The 21,558-nt window shown below is 47.5% G+C and overlaps 2 long non-coding RNA genes across 2 annotated transcripts; both read right to left on the minus strand.

Annotated features, from left to right (window-relative positions):
* Positions 1-1,026: 1,026 nt before the first annotated feature.
* LOC113631071 (uncharacterized) lies at positions 1,027-21,172 on the minus strand. Its single transcript, XR_003437173.1, has 3 exons — positions 21,162-21,172; positions 15,769-15,774; positions 1,027-1,150 (listed from the first exon to the last, which is right to left on the minus strand). It is a non-coding gene; the product is annotated as an uncharacterized LOC113631071 (long non-coding RNA).
* On the minus strand, positions 1,201-6,405 carry LOC113631072 (uncharacterized). Its single transcript, XR_003437174.1, has 3 exons — positions 5,944-6,405; positions 2,845-2,976; positions 1,201-2,037 (listed from the first exon to the last, which is right to left on the minus strand). It is a non-coding gene; the product is annotated as an uncharacterized LOC113631072 (long non-coding RNA).
* Positions 21,173-21,558: the final 386 nt, after the last annotated feature.

A 21,558-nucleotide genomic window follows, 5' to 3' on the forward strand; every position in this document is an offset into this window, starting at 1 on the left:
TCCCCTACGCATTGTTGGGGTGACTGGGTGTGCCTGTCAGCCCTGTGGGGATATCTCTGTTGCCCTTCTATCCATCAGTGAGCAACTTCCTCTGTAGCCTGTTGTGCCTATTTTGGAGATGGTGGCCTGTCCCCGCTGTTCTCTTCCAGCCTGCTCCCTTTGCTGGTCACCCTTAACACAGATAGGAATTTTAGAGATAAGAAGTATGGATGGTCAGTGGAAGAATTGCTCTTTGTGTGTAGGATGATGGTACCATACTGACCCTGCCGGTGTCTTTGGGTGACTGTTTACAACGCCTCATATTCATACATTTGGGTATTGACTCATTCATTCCTTCAATTTTTTTTTTTTTTTTAAGCAACTGCTATATGCCAGACTCCGTGCCCAGCACTGGGCACTGTCCTTGTCCCAAAGGTCCTTTGAATGACCAGGAGACAAAACAGCAGTAAAAGTCTATCCAGGGTTGGGGGCAGGGAGCACAAAGGTGGTGGACTGTATCTGGTAGAGTCAAGTAACTTCAAAGAGAGGCTGACCTTGACATTCATTTTGGAAGCTAGGTAAGCTTCACCAGATGCACTGGGTGAGGGCGGCAGTGTGAAATAAATCATGAAGGCAGAAGGCAAGGACGTGAGTTGGACTCCATGAACTTGAACGCAGCAATATTTTCCATCTTTACTTGCACTCTCCTCTATCTGAAACTCAGCTTCCACTTCAATAACAAATCGCAGTAGCATTAACAGCCTCTGAGACTCGGTCACCCACAGATATCGTGGTTCTTTGGCATCACAAGAAAATCGTGGCAGATACCTCAAATATTGTTACAAAAACAAAGTATGTCTGTTATTAGACCCACTGCTATAACTTGCAATACAACACGTTAATTAAAACCACATATATTGCTATACACAGATGTCTTTTTCTTTTTTTTTTTTTGGCGGTACACGGGCCTCTCACTGTTGTGGCCTCTCCCGTTGAGGAGCACAGGCTCCGGACACACAGGCTCAGCGGCTATGGCTCATGGGCCCAGCCGCTCCGCGGCATGTGGGATCTTCTCGGACCGGGGCACGAACCCGTGTCCCCTGCATCGGCAGGCGGACTCTCAACCACTGCGCCCCCAGGGAAGCCCCTACACAGATGTCATTTTTAAGAACTATTTTGACAATCGTGTTTTGATATAATTGGTTGCCTTTGGAACACGGCACATTTTATTTCAGGCATTTAAAAACATTTTACTAAGATGAAGTCCACAGGCCTCACCAGACAGCTAGAGGAGTGTGTGAAACAAAAAGCAGTTGAAGCACTCTGCCTGGAAGGGCTTCAGCCAGGCAAGTGTCCTGATCACTGCAGCATTTTCAAGAGCTCACCCAGGCATCTGTGCCCTTTAGGAGGCAATGGCACCAGTGCATACGTGAGACTGTGGGCCCCAGAAGGAAGGTAGGAACAGGGGCAGTGGGAGGCAGGGATGCTTCAGGAGATGCTAAGAAGCTCTGGGGTCTCATCACTGTTTTCGGAGCTCCCCTACTTTACGCTGCTGTAGGCGAGACCTGCAGCACCCCGGAGTTTGGCACCCAGGATACTCTGCCTCTCATCCCCCACTGCCTGAGTCCTTGGCTTGCATGGGAGCCTCTCCCCTAGCCTGCCTCCCCAACGTCCCTCACCCCTGGCTGCTCTAAGTAACCCCAGAAGGCTTCGCTCAAAACCACTGTGTCATGCCCACGACAGCCCCATCCGGTCCCAACGTGGCTGCCCCCGAGAGAGACATAAAGATCCCAGTGACAACCGGCCACTTGTCCACCAGATGGGAGAGGGGCCTGAGGATTGGTGGAGAAGGGGGCGGGGCAGGGAGGAGGATGAGGAGGATGCCAAGGGGAAGGAGGAACCAGGATTCCTGGAATTTCTGCCTCCTGAGCCAGTGCCAAGAGCGAGCCGGGCAATAAGCAGAACTCGGGCGCACACCGGACTTCAGCCTTGGAGTCCTGAGATGTGTTTCCGGGCGATGGCTCACCAGGCGCTGGAGCCCGAACCTTATTACGGGACCTGCAACACGTAAGCAACTATTCATTTAATATTGTAAGAGACCGGAATCCCTGTCCTGGTCATAAAACACCCCAGTCCTCACACCAGCCACCGAAATCTTCCTATTCTTGTGTCAGCGACCCAAGCTGGCATGGTCTGGAAAAGCCATTGATTGGGACCTTACTTAAGGTGAACATATTGGGGTGAACAATCTAGCCCCTCTCCTCTTACCACCTTACTGTCAGGGCAAGGAGGGGACTAGTCTAAGTGATGTCATGATGTGAGTCACAGGCACCGTGTGCTTCTCATGTGCCAGGCTCTGAACTCAGCACTTAAACACGTCACTGCATTTAACCTTTCAAGGACCCTCTAAGGTAAGCCTGGCAATTTTTCCCATTTTACCTGCGAGAAAACTGCTGCTCAGGGAGGGGAAGTAACTTGCCCAGTCCAGTAAGTGGGGAAGCCAGGATTGAGACCCAGGGGCGTCTGATGGCAAAGGCCTCTGAGTACTTAAACAGGGTGGGACCCAAGTGAGCTTAGCTCCTCCAGCATCCAGTCCCATGTACCTCCAAAACCAGGCTTTTCCTGCTGGGCCACAGCAGTGCTGGCTCTGCTGCCTACTTTAAAACTGAAAACCTACAGATATGGCTTTAAAAAAGCTCTTATCTGTTAGAGTTTCATATTGAAGCATCTACAGATGAAATGATATGCTGACTAGTATTTGCTTTAAAATACTTTACTGTAGAGTCAGCAAATTTTTTCTGTCAAAGGCCAGATAGCAAATATTTTAAGCATGTGGCCCTCATGATTTCTGTCACGACTACTCACCCTTGCTGGTATGATGCAAAAGCAGGTATAGACAATACAGAAACGAATGGGCATGGCTGTGTTCCAATAAAACTTTTTTACGAACAGAGGAGGCAAGTTGGATTTGGCCCATCGTTTTGGCCAATCCCAGCTCTAGTGCAAGAAAAGGAGAGGAACAGATAAGTGAAAAAGATTAACAAAATGTTGAAAATTGTTGAAGTTGGTTAAGGGGTACCTGGTGGTTCATTACACTATTTTCTCTATTTTTGAATATTTTGAATATTTCCATAATAAAAAATTCAAGCACCCTGGGGAAAAAAGAAAAAAACAAAAAAACAAAAAACCTGTAAACCTTAGGCACAAGGAAAGCCCATCTGAAATTGTCTTCATTTGTCAGGAGCAGATTCCTATACAGGAAAGCTTCCCTACCAAGGGTTAGGACTATTGGTGCTCAGAGGTAGTGGAGAGAAAAAGGCCCAGGGACCATAGCTGCCCCTTCCTTCACCAGGAAGTCCTTCCCTGATGGACAGGGAGACACTGGGACCACCCCAGCCTTCATCCTATTCTCCCCTCTTCATCTGGTGCCACAGGGCCATGACCCCCTGATGGACTCATGTCCTAGGCAATGACTGTCAGTGGCCGTCAACCTCCCCGGAAGAGAGACAAAGCAGTGCCCCCGTGGGAAGTAGCCAACACCACCCTGAAATAGACTGGTGCCAAACTGAGCTTGAATCTGATCAAGTCTCTAGATACTACTACCATTCCTAGGAAATACAGGGGACAGAGGAACACGTTAAACTACACCACAGGGGTATAATTGACAGAATCCAGGTCAAATGACTTGGTTTCTTTAACAAATAAGTCACAAGAAAAGAAAAGAAAGAAAGAAAAAAGATGGGAGGGAGGAAGATTGAACAGAGACCTATGGATTGCAAGGGACTTTGAAGAGAGCAATCAATTACGTGTATAGACTACATTTGGTTCTTGACTGAAACAGTAATAAACAAAAACAAAACAGCTTAACTATTTGTAACATTTAAGAGACAATTGTAGTACAAACTATTCTGTATAAAATAAGCGGCGAGGGTATATTGTGCAACACAGGGAATATAGCCAAAATTTTATAATAAGTGTAAATGGAGCATAACCTTCAAAATTGTGAGTCACTATACTGTACACCTGTAACCTATATAATATTGTACATCAACTACCATTTAAAAAAATGTTTTTAAAAAGAGACAATTGAAAATGTGAACACCAAATGGACATTTAATGTTTTTAAGGAGTTTTTGTTAATTTCTTGCCTGACCATTGGCTATCTGCTGCCTCTATTTTTTTTATTATGGTAAAATATACATAACATAAAGTTTACCACTTTAACCACTTTTAAGCATACAATTCAGTGGTATTACATACACAGTGTCATGCCACCATCACTGTATTCATTCCCAGATATTCATATTTTTAAGGTATAATATGGCATTGTGGCATAATTTTAAGGTATAATGTGGCATTATGTCTAAAAGACATTTCCTTTTTAGAGATTAAATAAAATGTTCAAAGAATCTTGTCACCTCTCTGCTTTCCTATCGCTAGAGGATAATGTCCTACATTCCTAATGTGGCCTCTGGATCCAGCCCCTACCTGCCCTTCTAGTCACATCTCCCACCACCTTCTCAGGCCACTCTCTCTGCTTCAGCCACATGGTCTTCATGCCAGGACCACATGGTGACTTTCAAGGGCACTTTTGCCTTTGTGAGTTTCCTTCTTTCATAAATTATATTTTACAAATGTATTAATATAAAGACCAATGCATGAATATTATATTTAAAACATTTTCTTCAACCCAAAGTCCATTTTTTTCTTCTGGTTTTAAAAGAAATTAAAATATTTGCATGGGCTCCTTTTAGTGTTGTGGGCCCCTGACACTGTACTGGCGACAGCTAACGGAGAAATCAGCCTGGTCACGAATTCAGTCTCCACCTCCCCTCTCCTCCACCTCCATCCTGGCGAGCCCTGCTCTTCCTTGGAGAAGCCTTCTCTAACTTTCCCAAGTCCCCACGGTGAGCTCGTGGCCCCCTCATGTGCACTCATGCTTCCCTACACCCTGGCTTCATGAGAAGCATCACAGTTGAGAATCATGTATTAATGTGTGTGATCCTTTGCTGTCTCCCCTGCTAGGTTGTCCATCTCTGTAATCCCAGCACCCAGGCCAGTGCCGGGTGCTTAATAATAAATATTTGCTGAAGAAATAAATACATTTGAGGTGGGAAGGGACATCAGTGGTATTCTAAAACATTCAAATAGGAAAAACAAAAATGTCCGGAAAGAAATACACCAAAAGGTTAACAATGTTTATTTTTGTGGGGGAGAGGGTTGGGGGGAGGTAGTAGGAGTTAGAAAGAGTGGTGGGTTTAAGAGTGAGTTTTACAAAGTTGCTAAGAGACTAGATCTTAAATGTCCTCACCACAAAAAAGTAATGATAATTGTGTGATGTGATGGAGGTGTTAGCTGATGCTATGGCGGTCATCATATTGCAATATATAAATGTATCAAATCAACAGGTTGTATACCTTACACTTGCTCAGCGTTATATGACAATTATGTCTCAATAAAAAAAGAGAGTGATTTTTATCTTCTTGGTTATACTTAAGTGCATTTTCAAGTTCTTTCTCAATGACCACCTGTTGCTTGTGTCTTAAAAATATTAAAACCAAACAGCAGAGAAGCATTCTTTCCAGACAAGTACTAAAAGAAAAACTCTACTGCCTACAAACTCCTTGAAGCATGGCTGTGTCTATCTTGTTCTCTGTGGTGTCCCTCGTGATGGGCACATTATACGTGCTCGGTCATTACTGTTGACTGACCAAATGCTGATCCTTGGGGTCTGGATTAGAGATGGGAGCTGGTGACAGCAGGAAGGAGGCTGCTGTTTTGCCCCGATAAGGATGAGATGGGGGTGCTGCACGATCAGCAGAAGGTGGAGAGTACGGGACCTTTCAGAGGTATGATTAGCAGGATACAGAGAGAAAGAATTCATTTTGCGTAGACAACTGGGTGGATTGTGAAGTAGGGATTAAGGCAGAGAGTGCAGCGGAGGGGGAGAGATAATGAGCTCACCTTGGGCTTTTTACATGTAAGATGCTCTTGGTACACCGGGATGAAAAGGCCAGGAGGGCAGTGAGGATGAAGGACTGGGAGCTCAGGACACTGAAGAGCCATACTCGGGGGCCACAGCGCCCAGGTGGCGTTTGTTGGCAGCTGTCTTCTCCCAAGTGGATCAAATTGCCCTGTTCCTGTTCCCAGGCTGGAACACCAAGATGTTGCCAGCTGTGGCTTGCTTCAGAGCTCTTGGAGAGGAAGAGGAAGCTTTGCTGAGACAAGGATGCAAACCGATCCCACGGGGTGAGGCAGAAACTGGGGAGAACTGATCTAGCCTCTGAACTCAGGACTAGAAGCAAAACAGCCATCAGTTACATGTACTGAGTCAGAGTCCAAGTCGAAGTTTAAGAAAACAAGCACATAGGAACATAGAGAGGCAGATATTTCTATTCAGTAACAATCACTGCCTCGGACCAACTGAATCATCCTTCAGCTCATGCCTAGACTGGAACCACTTCTCATTCCTAGTGTGTCCTTGCTCTGAAATGGGCATATGAGTCACTGGGAAAAGAGGATTCGATTAACAAAGATTCAATTTGACTACAGCTGTGGCCAAAAAGTGGGGTGTGCCTGCAGGGCAAGCCTTCCCCTTGGGCAGCCAGGTTGCCATGCACCCTGTTCACGCCTGCTGCCTGTCATTGTGCCCCAGATCTCACCATCAGGGGGTGTACCATTGGGGGAAGGCATGGCAGCCTCCAAGAATCTTATTTCAAAATGTAAATATTCCATCAGGGTAGCACATCCCAGTAGCTAAGAACTTGTTGCAAATTTGCTTTTCAGTTCTCTTTTCTCCTTGAGGGTTTGCTAGGATCAGTGCCCTGAGAGTAGAGAGGAGTTTTAATGAGGGAAGGAAAGGACAGAGGTAGTTGTGTAATTTGGTCGGATGCAGGGGGAGGGAGGGGGCTGGGAGGTGCAGCTTGAAAGCTGTGGGCATGAGGTGGGGGTGGGGTATAGCATGGGAGGGGTCTGCATGAAGTGTAGCTGTTCCAGACGCATGTGGGGACCAGTTGAGCTGATCCTACAAGTAGCTCACATCCTCCGTGTGCTTTGTGAATTGTTCTGAGTGGTCCATGTATGTTCCGTGATTTTTTCCCCAACTGTATAGAAAACGTCTTCTTCCAGGGCCTTTCCTTATATTTCAGTAACCTTTTTTTTTTAAATACATTTATTTATTTTATTGTATTTATTTCTGGCTGGATTGGGTTTTCATTGCTGTGTGCGGGCTTTCTCTAGCTGTGGTGAGTGGGGGCTATTCTTCGTTGCGGTGCTCAGGCTTCTCATTGCGGTGGCTTCTCTTGTTGCGGAGCACGGGCTCTAGGTGCACAGGCTTCAGTAGTTGTGGCTCATGGGCTCAGTAGCTGTGGCTCGTGGGCTCTAGAGTGCAGGCTCAGTAGTTGTGGCGCACGGGGTTAGTTGCTCCACGGCATGTGGGAACTTCCCGGACCAGGAATCGAATCCGTGTCCCCAGCATTGGCAGGCAGATTCTTAACCACTGCACCACCAGGGGAGTCCCTACTTCAGTAAACTTTGAATCTCTTGACATCACACTGGACACACAGTCTCTGCTTTATAAGACATGCTCATTGTTAGCTTGAGGAGAAAAGCCCAGCCAGAAACCAAGAATCCAGCAAGCATAGTGATAACTTCAACAAGTTTTGCACACAACAGCATCTGCAAATAACACAGAGCTCCACAAACAGCTACAGTCTCCACAAACAGCTCTAGGCTCTGCAAACAGCTGTATATTTTAACACAATTAAAAATTTAAATTGTGATTTAAAAATTTAAATACATTTACAGACCAGAGGCTCTGCAAATAGGTGTAGGCTCTGCAAACAGCTATGGGATATGTGAACAGCTATAGGCTTTGCAAAAGGAGGCAAGCTCTGTGAACAACTGCAATCTGCAAGTTCTTGCAGGCTCTGCAAACAGCTACAGGTTCTGCAAACAGTTGGACAATAGGCTAAAAGTATCAACTACAGACCCAAGGCTGAGAACTCTATTAGAGCTTTTGAAACTGGTCACCACTTACCCTTTCCACGAGGAATACATATTAAGATAAAGATAGGAAGGGATGGGAGAAGGGCAAGTAAATTTGATAAATAAAGGTTAGGGGCTCTGGATGGGTTGAAAATGTGTCAAAAATAATTCAACAAACATTGATGGGGGCATTTTGATGTGCTGAGAATGGTGTGAGGGACAATGAGAAGTGTGGGGAACTCTGTGTTCTCACTGATCATGGAAAGTCAAACTCCCCCTGGGGCCTTTCTGATAGCCCTTGGGAATACCTGCACACAGCACAGATTGATTTCCTTCTGAGTCATGATTACTGTGTACCTGGCTAATGCCCCTGTTTATCAACTGGAGCAATAAAAGCATATTACTCTAGTAAGTCTGTGTCTTTATTCCTGTTTCACCCCTAGGTTGAAACTAACATACCATTGTAAAGCAATTATACTCCAATAAAGATGTTAAAAAAAAAAAAAAAAAAGCATATTACAATCCACTTGAATACTGCATCCAAAGGAGGTTGACACCCCTGCTGATGGCTGATGGCATCAGGGCTGGGACAGTCTTGTCTGTGGGGACACAGGTACTCTAAGGGCAAAGAGTAGACCAGGACTGGGGGCAGGACTCCGTGCATGACACCACCCCAATACATGATCCCCACGTGTTCCTATGTGACCCTAAGGGTCAGAGAAGCATGGGAATGAGGCCGAAGTGTTTGCTTGATTAAAGCAGGCTTGTGGCAGGAGATGACGGGCCCGGGACATAGACACACCAGCTGATGGCTTGGGAGAAAGATGGCAGTTGAGGTAAGAGGAAAGGAGCAGTCCTGGGGGCGAATGCACAGACACTTTCTGGCTGTATGGCCTTGGGAAGATGACTTAACCTTTCTGAGTTTCAGTTTCATATTCTATGGAAAGTGGGGATAGTAATAGGACCTACCTCATAGTGTTATGATAAGGATTAGATGAGCTCAGATAAATAAAGTGCTCAGAACAGCGATGGTGTATGCTGAGCTCCATCTAGGACAGTTAAGTGACAAAGGAAATGACAGTGATGGTGATGGTGATGGTGATGGTGGTGGTGATGGTGGTGAAGATGTTGGTGCAGATGATGGTAGTGGTGGTGGTGATGCCACTGCTGATGGTGATGGAGATCGTAATAGTTTCCAAGAGCTGCTTTAACAAAGTACCACAACTGGGTGACTTAAACAACAGAAATTTATTGTCTCACTGTTCTTTTTTTTTTTTTTTTGGCTGTGCTGCATGGCTTGTGGGATCTTAGTTCCCCGACCAGGGATTGAACCTGTGCCCGCTGCAGTGGAAGCGCAGAGTCCTAACCACTGAACCACCAGGGAATTCCCTGTCTCACTGTTCTTTATTGTCTCATAGTACCTGTAAGTCTGAGGTCAAGGTGTTGGCAAGATTAGTTCCTTCTGAGAGTGTGAGGGAGAATCTGCCTCTCTCTTAGGTTGGATGCAAGCTTTGACATTCTTTGGCTTGTAGATCCATTATCCCAAGCTCTACTTTCACATGGTGTTCTCCCAGTCTGTGTGTCTCTGTCCAAATTCCCCCTTTTTATAAGGACACCAGTCATATTGGATTAGGACCCATCTTTTTTTTTTTTTTTTGCGGTACAGAGGCCTCTCACTGTTGTGGCCTCTCCCGTTGCGGAGCACAGGCTCCGGACACGCAGGCTCAGCGGCCATGGCTCACGGGCCCAGCTGCTCCGCGGCATGTGGGATCTTCCCGGACCAGGGCACGAACCTGCGTCCCCTGCATCGGCAGGCGGACTCTCAACCACTGCACCACCAGGGAAGCCCTAGGTCCCATCTTAATGATCTCATCTTCTTTGATCATCTGTAAAGAGGCTATTTCCAAATAAGGTCACATTCTGGGTACTAGGAGTTAAGACTTCAACATTTTTGGAGAGACACAACCCATAACAGTGATAATGATGATGGAGATGGTGTCCTTCCTTTCTCTTGCCTCTCTATGCCTGATTGAACAGTATAAAGAAATTCCTGTTCATTGCCTGGTGTCAGACCTTGCCCGTTTTAGGCCCATAGTGAATACCTACAGCATGGAATTGCAGTCAACCCCACGCTGCCATGACCTTGCTGGGTGACTTTAAGTTGGAGGTTCCCTACTCTCTGTTCTGAGTCCCCTCTCCGATCCAAGACAGAGGACCACACGGGGTGGGAAAACTCAGCCAGGGAAACAGGATGCAAGTTGTTTCAGCCAGCATCACTATATTGATATTCCCAAGGTTTGAGCAAGCCAGGCATGAGGCTGTGTTGTTTTATAAGTGTCTGTATAAACAGATGGCAGGGAAACACTCAGTTGTGACAGGAAGGGAGGATAAGTCATGAAGAGTCACAAACACTCTGGCACAGTCTTCATCCCAGCTGAGCCCGGGCTTGGTGTTTGCTCAGATGTGACCCTTCCCTGGCCACAGCACGGATTGCATCACCTGTTGCCCTGGGGAAGAAGGGGTTAATCTGGGGGGATGGAAAATAAATAAGCACACACTCCATGGCAGCACTGCCACCCCCTCCCCCCACAAACACACACATTGCATACCCTCCGGGAATAATCCCACATTCGAACACCTCATATAACAGCAGTCCCCCCTTACCTTCTGTGTCGTTTGCAAAGCACTCGGGTACACTTCTTTTTTAAAAATTTTAAATACTTCATTTTGAGATCATTTCAACTTTAAAGAAACACTGCAAGAACAGTACTAAGAACCCCCCTGTCTCTTTCACCCAGATTGTTTAACATTTCTCCACATTTGCTTTGTCACCTTCTCTCTTTTAATATACACCCATTCATCTTTTTCTGAATTTCAGAGCAAGTTGCAGAAATGATTGCCCGAAAATACAAGAATAATCTCCTGGATGAGTCACTCTAGGGCTCTCCAGTGTAGGGAATTGACATTGGTAAGACCCTACCGTTCAACCCACAGACTCTGTTCAGATGTCCACTGTCCCAATGATGTCTTTTTCCTCTTCTGGTTCAGGATGGAATCCAGGACCATGCAATGCTAAATGTTGTCATGGCTCAGCCATCTTTTTTTTTTTTTTGGCCATAGCGCAGCTTGCGGGATCTTAGTTTCCCGACCAGGGATCAAACCCTGGCCCTCAGCAGTGAAAGCGCAGAGTCCTAACCACTGGACCGCCAAGGAGTTCCCCTCATCCATCTTTTTTAATCTAAGTTTCTTCATCTTTCTCTGACTTTTGCATCCTTAGCAGTCCTAAAGAGTTCAGGTACAAACTTCCAGTTATAAGAGAAATAAGTTCTAGGGACATAATGTACAGCATGGTGACTATAGTTACCAATACCGCATTTTTTTTTTTTTTATTTGTTTTGCGGTACGCGGGCCTCTCACTGTTGTGGCCTCTCCCGTTGCGGAGCACAGGCTCCAGACGCGCAGGTTCAGCGGCCATGGCTCACGGGCCCAGCCGCTCCGTGGCATGTGGGATCTTCTCAGACCGGGGCACGAACCCGCATCCCCTGCATCGGCAGGCGGACTCTCAACCACTGCGCCACCAGGGAAGCCCCACATTGTATTTTTGAAAGTTGCTAAGAAAGTAGATCTTAAGCTTTCATTACAAGAAAAAAATTGTAACTATGTGAGGGGATAGATGTTAACTAAACTTACTGTGGTGATCATTTCATAATATATACATATATCAAGTCATTATGCTGTACACCTTAAATTAATATAACATTATATTTCAACTATATCTCAATAAAACTTGAAAATAAAATAAGATACATTATATCAATTAAAAAAAAAAAAAGAATTCAGGACTTCCCTGGTGGCGCAGCGGTTAAGAATCCGCCTGCCAATGCAGGGGACATGGGTTCGATTCCTGATCCGGGAAAGTCCCACATGCCGTAGAGCAGCTAAGCCCGTGCACCACAACTACTGAGCCTGTGCTCTAGAGCCCGTGAGCCACAACTACTGAAGCCCAGGTGCCTAGAGCCCATGCTCCGCAGCAAGAGAAGCCACCGCAATGAGAAGCCTGCACACCGCAATGAACAGTAGTAGCCCCTGTTTGCTGCAACCAGAGAAAGCCTGCACGCAGCAACAAAAGCCCAATGCAGCCAAAAAATAAAATTAAAAAAAATTAAAAAGAAAAAGAAAAAAAGAAATCAGACTTTGTATTCTGCAGGATGACCTTCAACTTGGGATCATCTGATGTTTTCTTCCGACCAGCCCAGACCATGCAAACATTCTTGACAGGACTACCACAGAAATGGTTCTGTGTCTTCATCATTTGGTCAAGTTGCTGGCCTCCAGGCTCCTACATCACAAAGTCAACATCTCCCCTTTGTAATTAATTTATACTTTGTAGGGAGATATTATGGAATTACGCCAATATCCTGATCCTTACTGACTCTTTCCCCACCAGCTTTAGCATCTGTTGACCACCCTGTCTGAATTAGACACCACTTTGGTGGTTACCAAATGGGAATTTTTCTATATCCAGCATTCCTTCTACCAATTTTTAGTTAGCATTCTACTACAAGGAAAACCTTCCTTTCTCCATTTGTTTGTTGATATCTGCATGGACTCGTTTATTCTTATTTTACTTATTTGGTGGAAATGCATTAATATTATGTTTATTCTGGTTATCAAATTGTCCCAGATTGGGCCAGACAGACCCCTTTCAAGCTGGCTCCTGTGTCCTTTGACATGTCCTCATCATTCTTTGAGCATTTCCTTACTTTCTGGCACAAGAAAATATTCCAGCCTCATCTGTACTTTCCCTGCTCCAGCCCTGGAATCAGCCATTGCCTCAAGGAGCCCCGGTTTCTTTTAGTGAAGGATAGCATTTAGATACTGAGATCTGGGTGCTTACTGGGCTGCTGTTACTGGGGTATCGTTACTTCTCGGCCCCCTGAAAAGACAGAGCTAGGACACGTTTGTATACACTTTTCATTATTTGCAGTGGTTATAAGGTTTTATAAAGTCGCTGCAAACACCAGATTAGCGAACATTGGGCCGCTGAGGGAAAGTGGCAACCAATAGCCTTAACAGAGGGCTAAGAGATCTCCTGGCCCCAACGTAACTGGTTCAAATCCAGGGCAGACAATCTGTGGAAGGAAGCCCCAGCTGTGCAACAATACCCTGCCCAGCCATCAGATGGTGGTGGTGATGAAACTGATGGTGAGGAAGGGGTGCTGGCTGTTTAAGGCCAGGGCTCCAAGCCGGCGGCAAGGCCACTGGGGAAGCCCAGTGAATGGCCTCCGTCAAGGGGAGAGCAGGCCTCGTTCATGGGTCCGGCTTGCGTTCTCTTTTCCATGACTCAGCCACACGAACTCTTACTATTTTCCACTTGCCTGGGCCAGGGGACTTTCAGGGATCAGTGGCTTCATACCCGGGAGGAATCTGAGGTGGAGCGGGAAAGCAGAGGCCTGTGGACTGGCCCTGTCAGGAGATGGCAAAGGGATGGGGGTAGAGAGCCCAGACAGCTGCGTACCCCGAAGAGTCTGACCCCGAAAAGAAAGCAGCCAAACCCCAATTCAGTGGCCAGTCCCAGCTTAACTGACTGAGTAGGACTGCTGGTGGGGAAAGGGGTTCCTTGCTTGGAATGGCTTAGAGCAGGACTCCTGAGATGGGGCCTTGCCAGCCTGACCGGCAGCCCCTTCTTGGCCTCCGAGGACACAGTGGAGGTGGGAGCAACTACCCACAAGTCTCTGTTTCCGTGCTTCTTGCCCCTGAGCCCTCCCTGCCCCCCAACCCCAAGATTTGCTCCTTACCACCACCCCCAGTGCTTAAACATTTACCAAAGCCTAGTCAGGCGGTTTTCCAGGAGCTTTGGCCCCGTCAGGCACTGATGAGCGCTGAGCGTCATTCAGCGGTCCACGGAGCAGAATTGCTGACGCTGACTTCAATGCCCTCTGCCCCCGGCCCCCTACAAAGGCCCCCACTAAGGTCCACACCACTAGACAACCCTTCAGCCTTGGCCTACCTCCCAGACTCCCAAGAGCCATTGCTCTGAGTTACTTTACCACAAAAGCACCAGGTTTGTCCCCAGAATACAAGGGGAATGGGGAGGGGTAGATGGGGGAGGCTGGTGGTTGTTATAGCCACAGCCATTCTGAGTGACAGGTCAGGGAGCTGGAGACCTGGCTTTCACATCCATGTGGCCTTAGACAAGTGCTGTAAACCTCTCTGGGCCCCCACGTCCTCATCTATAAAATGGGAATAACCAGATAGGTAGGTGGATGGATAGGTAGATAGATAGATACTAGAAGTTTTGCAAGCCTCAAGGAAGATCATGAGTACTTTTAAATTGCTGAAAATAGGGACTATCTACAAGCAAATGTTTAACTCTCACCTGGTTTCTTTTATCAGCATTTGTGTAGCTGTGGTGCCAGATGCTGAGGGAACACATGTCCGGCTGTCTTATAAGTCTTATAAGCCAAGAATGTCATAGCTTCGATAGCATTTCTCAATTATTCAGAAGTTTCTGACACTTTCAACACTGATATGTAGTATTGAGAGCTGCCAACGTTTTGTTAAAAGGGCATTTCTGCACTTTTTTTATTTAAGTGTTTTTCAGTAAAAAAATATATATCTTAGAAATGTATTATTCAAGATTATATTATAGAGTTCATTTTAATTAAACATAATGTATAAAGACTAACTTTGAGTTTTTCCAATGGAACTGCCACTTACTATCTAAGGAAAAGCATGATTTGTTGGACAACTTCAAAATGACAAGTTATGTCATGTTTAGATTAGGGATTGAATGTATTTAAAAGTGGGTTGATACTATTCTATATGTTAGAACATCAACAACTTCAGGACGTGGTGTGTGGAATTCTTGCACTTTCCATCATGAAAAAGCAACCGGTCCCCTCCCATACCTTTCAAGCCTGGTTTCTACTAGGTGGGAGGAAGGTTTCAGGCTGGTTTTTCTAAGCACGTCTCCACTCTTAACACTATACAGTCTCCATTTCCAATCGAAGCAAAGCCGAATTGGAAGGAATCAGCTTGTTTTCTGGTTTTGTTTTAATATTATTTTGGAAGAACCCAAGACGTCTTGTTGTATTTTAAAATAATTTCAATCAGATGAATGCAAACTGTAACCTGGCGATAATACGTGGAGGCAAATTGCAAGACTCCTTCCTTGTGAAGTTGCTCTGCTTCAGCGTTAGTATTTTTTTCTCTTTCCCCTTACTAACCAACCAGCCATTGTGGATAGACATAAAACGATAAATGACAGCATTGAAAAACTATTTAAAGTTGTTTAATGGTCAAAAAGTACACATCGACTATCATGTGCAGTTGAGTAAGAAGATGTGCCCCAGAGAGACAAGTCACAAGAACTGTTTGCTCACTCAGTAAGCACTCCCTTCACTCTAGCGGGAAGCTTTTTAATTTGTTTTAATTTATTTTTAAGTAGCTAATATGGTTAGGTGGTTTTAAATGCCAAAACTACCACAGCAAAGTGGAATTGCTGGGTTAAATTCAACACGCATTTATAATTTCAATAGCTGTTGCCAGACTGTTTCTCCAAAGGGTTTGTTCCAATTTACTTGCTCAGCAGAAAGATCTGAGTGCTGTTTCTACACATCTTTGCCAACTCAGGGTGCTGACGAATGTTTGATCTTGGCCAATCTGATACGTGGAAGTGGTATGTTAGTGCTAGTTTAAATATGCAATTCTCTTTTTGCAGATGAGGTTGGCATCTTTTCAAATGTTTAAGGGTCATTTGAATTTTTTTTCCCCTGTAGATCGTTGATGTCCTTTGCTCACTTTTTTCTATTGAGGATTGTAAGTTTTTTTTTTTTAATTAATTTATAGGAGCTTCTTGTATATGAAGAAATCAGCTGTATGTTTATGACATTAACCACGAATACTATTCCAAGTTTGTTGTTTGTCCTCCGGGTTTGTTTATGATAGTTAGGCCTTCAGGGTGAGAAGAATGATTATTTAATGTATTAAAATAATAAGAGTTGGAGATGGAATAGACACCATCATTTCCTTTAAAAGTCCCGGGCTAGGAAGATTTTGGGAGACCTTGCACTTTCACAAGCCTTTGGCTGGTATAAGCTGATTTATCCCAACCTCTGCACTGAACCAGAGTGAAGACTGATACCCAGAGACAGAAAGTCCACCCAGGGTTGGTGTAGATCCGGCCCACCCAGCTTCCCGCAGGGGGGGCATTGCTTTCTCTTCTCAAGGAACCCCCAAGTGAGGGGAACTCAAACTGGGCCACATTTCTGCTTACAGCACACTCTCCCCGACTCTGCTGGGAAGGGGAAGAGAGGCTCCCATTGGCTGCAACAGGGAGGCAGATTCTCCGTGGGGAGCTGAGACTGTGCTCAGAGCCTATGCAGGTGAGAGGAGGTCAGCCAGGTGTGGGAGGAGCCTCGGCACCTCCCGGTCCACCATCTTCTCTGGGCCTCGCCCCTCCTGGAGCCCCTCCTGACCTGTCCGAATGCCATTCCTTAGTGCCCAGCACCTTTCCAAGAGCCTTATCCTGAGGATGGGTTCCTTTCATTCATCTCTGCATTTCTAGGAAGCAGTGAACTGCGTTTACCTCAGAGCTCAAGAAGCTCCAGCATCTGCCTTGCTTATGCGGGTCCTCCCCAGGCTGTGATGGACCCCAGCAATGTGCTCCCAGGGTCATATATTTTTGTAAAAATTGCCGTTTTGAATTATTTTTCTAAGAGTGCTCCCTCCCCAACTGGGGCTTTCAGCCCCTCAATCCACTGCCGATCTATAGTTAAGCAGCAATAATGGTGGGATTTCAGGCCAGCTAGAGGGAAAGCCCCGTGTGGGAGGGGATCTTCCTGCCGTCTCTAACTTCACATCAAGCCAGGGAACCGTCTTAGTCACAAGCTCAGCAGAGCAACGTCAGCCTGTTGCCAGCAGCTCCTTACACCGAGCCTGGCCCACAGCAGGACTTTACTGACGGGGTGAATGGATGAGTGAGTGCGTGAGTGACAGCCCCCAACTCCGCCAGGTGTCACAGCAACACTCCACCCGCTGCTTCTCCTCTCTCAGCCCCTCTCCGAGGATGCAGGGTGGAGAGGAGGAGATGCAGCCAGAAGGTGCTGGTTCCTTCCTCCAGGCCCAGCTCAGCAGCCACTTCCCCTTGGCTGCAGGTAGAGGTGCAGGCGCCCCCCTGGTCCCGGGGGCTGGGCTGGGTGGGTTGGGACCCTCTCTTTATTCCCCCGGGCCTGAGTGAGTAGGTCGTGGGAGATGTCCTTGAATGAGACATCCAGGGGGGTCCTGTGGCGGGGAGGTGATGGGTGGTGGAAGTTTCTGAGAGGGAAGGAGATGGGGGGCAGCACCCCACTGTCCACGTATACTCACCACCGCCTCCCTCCATGGGCTTTTGGGTGGTATTTCCCTTCTTCCCTTACCTTCTGTCATCCTGCCCTTCCAACCCTTCCTAACTAACAAGCCTTTCCCGATTATCTCCAACAAATCTGGAACGTGATTAAATCTGTGTGTTTCTTCACACCCATTGTTCTGTCTCCTCTGTTCCCTCCAAGGCTCTGTAATCCCTGCTCCCCATGTCGTGCTGGGGGCTCCTTCCTGATGGGGACGGTGCCTCCCCCCTCAGACTAGGGGCTCTCTGTTCCCTGATAACCGTTGGCATTTAGGTAAAAGTTAAGGGTGGAGTGTCGTGTGGGGAGTGTCGCTCTCAGACGGGGATCTGGGGTTGAGTGGAAACAAGGGGCTGTTACAAAGACCCCAAGAAGGTGTCTGAATTGCACATGGGCTTCCCCCTTTCTTCTTTGTTAATTAAAGAGGTCGTTACTAGGTTACACTTCAACATGCTTCAAAATTCCAAAGGCGTAAATAAAGAGTGCTGAGGGACATCTGTCTCCTCCAGCCCCGTCCTCTAAACCCCCAGTTCCCCTCCTTCCCCTCAAACACTATTGCCCCTGCACAACTACACACAGTGTATATGAAATGGGCGGGGGGAGAATGCAGAGGGTTATATAAGCTTAGACTTTCCCTGGTATTTAAAAAAATCAATGGTGTGCAACCACTTCGGAAAACTCTTGGCGATCTCTTTAAAGCTGACCACCGCCTATCCTATGACCACACAATTTCTTTTCTAGGTTTCTTTCCAACAGAGATGCACATGTCTGCTCACCACAAGACTGTTCCAAAATGTTCATGACAGCATCATGCCTAAGAGTCAATCATTGGAAACAACCAACAATCCATGGAAGGCAGAAAGGATAAATGAGTTCCAAGATATCCTTCTAATGGGACAGCAAACAGTGATAAAAATGATAGCACAGCTGGGCGTGTCCCACAAACGTGCTGACAAAGCCAGATTCACAAGGGGCGTATGTAACTGTTTATGCAAAGATTTAGCGCAGCAATGATGAATCTACTGTCTTAGGTGTCAGGTTGTGGTGACATCTGCGGGGAGAGAGGGTGGAAATGGGGGCAGCCAGGAGAGGGGTTTCTGGTGTTGTGTGTGCCCTTCTCGGCTCGGACCCTGAATCTCCTGTGCCTGTCCAGGGTGTACAGTGAACTAGGGTTGAGGACCCAAAAGAAAATGGGATGGGGGACATCATGGCAGAGGGAAGTCATTGTGTCTGAGAAGCGTGGGGAGCCCCACGGGGGCTATGTGGGCTGGACGATCAGCCCCCAACTTCGCCTGAGCAGCACGTTGGCTGCAGCAGGGCTGGGAAGAATGGTGCACTGGTGAATAAAGCGCAGGATTTGAGTCAAAAGCCTTTCTGTTCAGTTCAACAGACACCCAAGTACCTGCTCCGTGCCAGACACAGCCTCGGTTCTCTAGGATCCAAGAGGAGTAAGACCTGGTCTCAGCTCTCATGGGGCTCGCAGTCTGGTGGGAGGAAGATGCGGCATCTGTGTGAACAGCTAACATGCAACATGGTGAGTGCCACCAGGGAGGTGTGTGCCCATGTCACGGGAGCCCTGAGGAGGAAGCATCTCTCGGGGCTGGGGAGCCGACACAGGAGAGCTGAGTGCTGAAGGGAACAGGACCCCCAGGGCCAGCAGAGGTGGTCCAGGCAGGGCCAGCAGGGTCAGAGGCTCAAGGGTGGGAAAAAGCATGTGCTTTGGGGAACTGCATTTTCTCTGGAGCAGAAAGTTTGTGCAGGGAAGTGAAGAGAAGTGAGGCAAGAAACTTGGGCAGGGCAGGGCCCCGAATTGTGAAGATCTTGATTTACAGTTTGGACAGGAGTCAACCTTTCCCTCCCTCCCTCCCTCCCTCATTTCTTTCTTCCTTCCTTCCTTCCTTTCTTTCTTTCTCTCTCTCTCTTTCTTTCCTTCTTTCTTTCCTTCCTTCCTTCTTTCTTTCTTTCTTTCTTCCTTTCTTTCTTTCTTTCCTTCCTTCCTTCCTTTCCTTCCTTCCTTCCTTCCTTCTTTCTTTCTATCTTTCTCTCTCTCTCTCTCTTCCTTTCTTTCTTTCCTTCTCCCTGTCTCTGTCTCTCTCTCTCCCTCTCTCCCTTCCTTCTTTCATTTTTTCACTTTTTCTTTTCCCTTTATAAAACCAATACACCCGGGACTTCCCTGGTGGCTCAGTGGTTAAGAATCCGCCTGCCAGTGCAGGGGACACAGGTTCGAGCCCTGATCCGGGCAGATCCCACATGCCGCGGAGGAACTAAGCCCATGCACCACAACTACTGAGTCTATGCTCTAGAGCTCGTGAACCACAACTGCTGAGCCTGAGTGCCACAACTACTGAAGCACGCCTAGAGCCTGTGCTCTGCAGCAAGAGAAGCCACCCAATGAGAAGCCCGGGAACCGCAACGAAGAGTAGCCCCTGCTTGCCACAACTAGAAAAAAGGGAGACCCAGAGGCAAGAGAGCACTGGTGTGTATATGTGTGTGGCTGGGGCATGGGGGTGAGTTTGAGGATGACAGCTGCAGGGTAGAGTTGCAGAAGGGGAGCAGAGGTGGCTGCAAAGCAGAGTAGGGGTGGTACTTGAAGGCCAAAGGAAGAATACGGGGCTTTGTCTTGAGGACAATGGGGTTTAGGCAAGAGAGTGCTGTGATAAATTTCATAGCAAACGGAATAGACGTGAGGGGGCAGGGAGATGGGAGCCAGGCAGGTGAGACTGTTAACACCAGGGGATGGAGGGGAGGGTGGTCCGGGCAAGGGCAGAGGCCAAGGGGATAGGAAAGGACAGGAATCACAGAGTCTTCTAAAGGTAGACTGGTCTTGGGGGCCAAGGACTGAGTGGGTGAAGGAGAGAGAAGAGCTTAGCATGCCTCCCAGGTTTCTGGCCTGGAAAACAGACTCAATATGGGTGGAGGGCCCTGGGGATATTATGAAGCTACACAAATGTTACTGCTACTTCTTCTTCTTATTCAAATGCATTGTTTGCATGTGGCTCCCAGTCAGTGATGACTGATAGAAGTGGCAGGTGCCCTGCCCCGGGCTCAGCTGGCTCCCAGGCCCTTGCCCTCCCCTTGCCAGCCTGCTCCTTCCTTTTGAAAGACTCTCCCAGCCAGCGTTCTTGGTCTGTGGATTTGCTTCAGGCTTCTTTCTCCTCCCTCCACCCCCTAGCTCCTAAGGAAGCAAAAAATTTTTCCTTCCTGGCCCTCAGCCCAGCTGTCAGCCTCATTGCATGAGTTCCCTCCCTGTCACCTGCTCCTTACTCACTCCTGCAGGGACATGCCCCACCAGACACAGGCTCGGCCTTCAACTCAATTTCCCTTTCTCCCACCAGGGTTTTCTGCTTACCTGTTGGGCCACTTGCCCTGAAGCCCCTTCCTTCCTCTCTGCTTCTCTCATCTTTCTCCTGAAGCTGCAGCTTCTTTGAAAATCTTCCCAACCCTTCTAGAGCCCCTTGATTCTGCGTGCGTGCACGTACCTCTCGTGTGCTGAGCTATAGGTCGGCTCTGATCCTGACAGGTGGCCTCCCTGACCCCAGAATAAGGAATCTGGGCACATAACCAGGTTCGTGCAGGGAGATGTGCTGGACTGGAAGGTCCCCAGGGCAGAGCCTGGCACCCAGGAGGTGCTCAGTAAACATTTGTTGAGAGGAAGAAAGCGGCAGACACAGAGACGTGCCTGCAGACCTCCCTTCAAGAAAGGACTTGCTGCCTGTTGCAAGGATTGTAGTGAGCTGACAAGTTCAGTTCTTAGCCTCTCCCTGGTGCCCAGTGCGGGGCCTAGGGTGAGGAGAGCAAGGCATCTAGGACACAAAATGTAAGGAGGTACTGGCTCTCAGGACCATGCAAACACCTTTTACTTTTTGCCTGAGACATCTCACTCACCTGTCTCTAGTCTTGGCCTTTGAGGGCCGGCCGGGTCTGAGCATAGCAGTGGTTCTAGGGCCTGGTCATTTCTGCCCAGCTCAGGCCGTGCTCCTCCCCTGGGCAATCTTTGCTCAAGAGAAACTTTGCTCTGGTAGAGAACTGTCAGATCTGCCCAATCCTGTTTCCTTTCACTGAAGTGACTCCCCAGGGACCCTTTCCCATGTGTAGCTTCATCTCAGCAGCTGCTTCCTGGTGATTACAAAGTAAAGCACACATGCCCCTGGGAGTACCTCATGCCCAGTCCTGGACGTAATGCCTGGCATACAGAGATGCTCAATAA

Source organism: Aethalodelphis obliquidens, unplaced genomic scaffold, assembly GCF_003676395.1.
Source record: "Aethalodelphis obliquidens isolate GAN/ISIS:26980383/991018 unplaced genomic scaffold, ASM367639v1 scaffold31, whole genome shotgun sequence".
NCBI classification, from domain to species: Eukaryota; Metazoa; Chordata; class Mammalia; order Artiodactyla; family Delphinidae; genus Aethalodelphis; species Aethalodelphis obliquidens.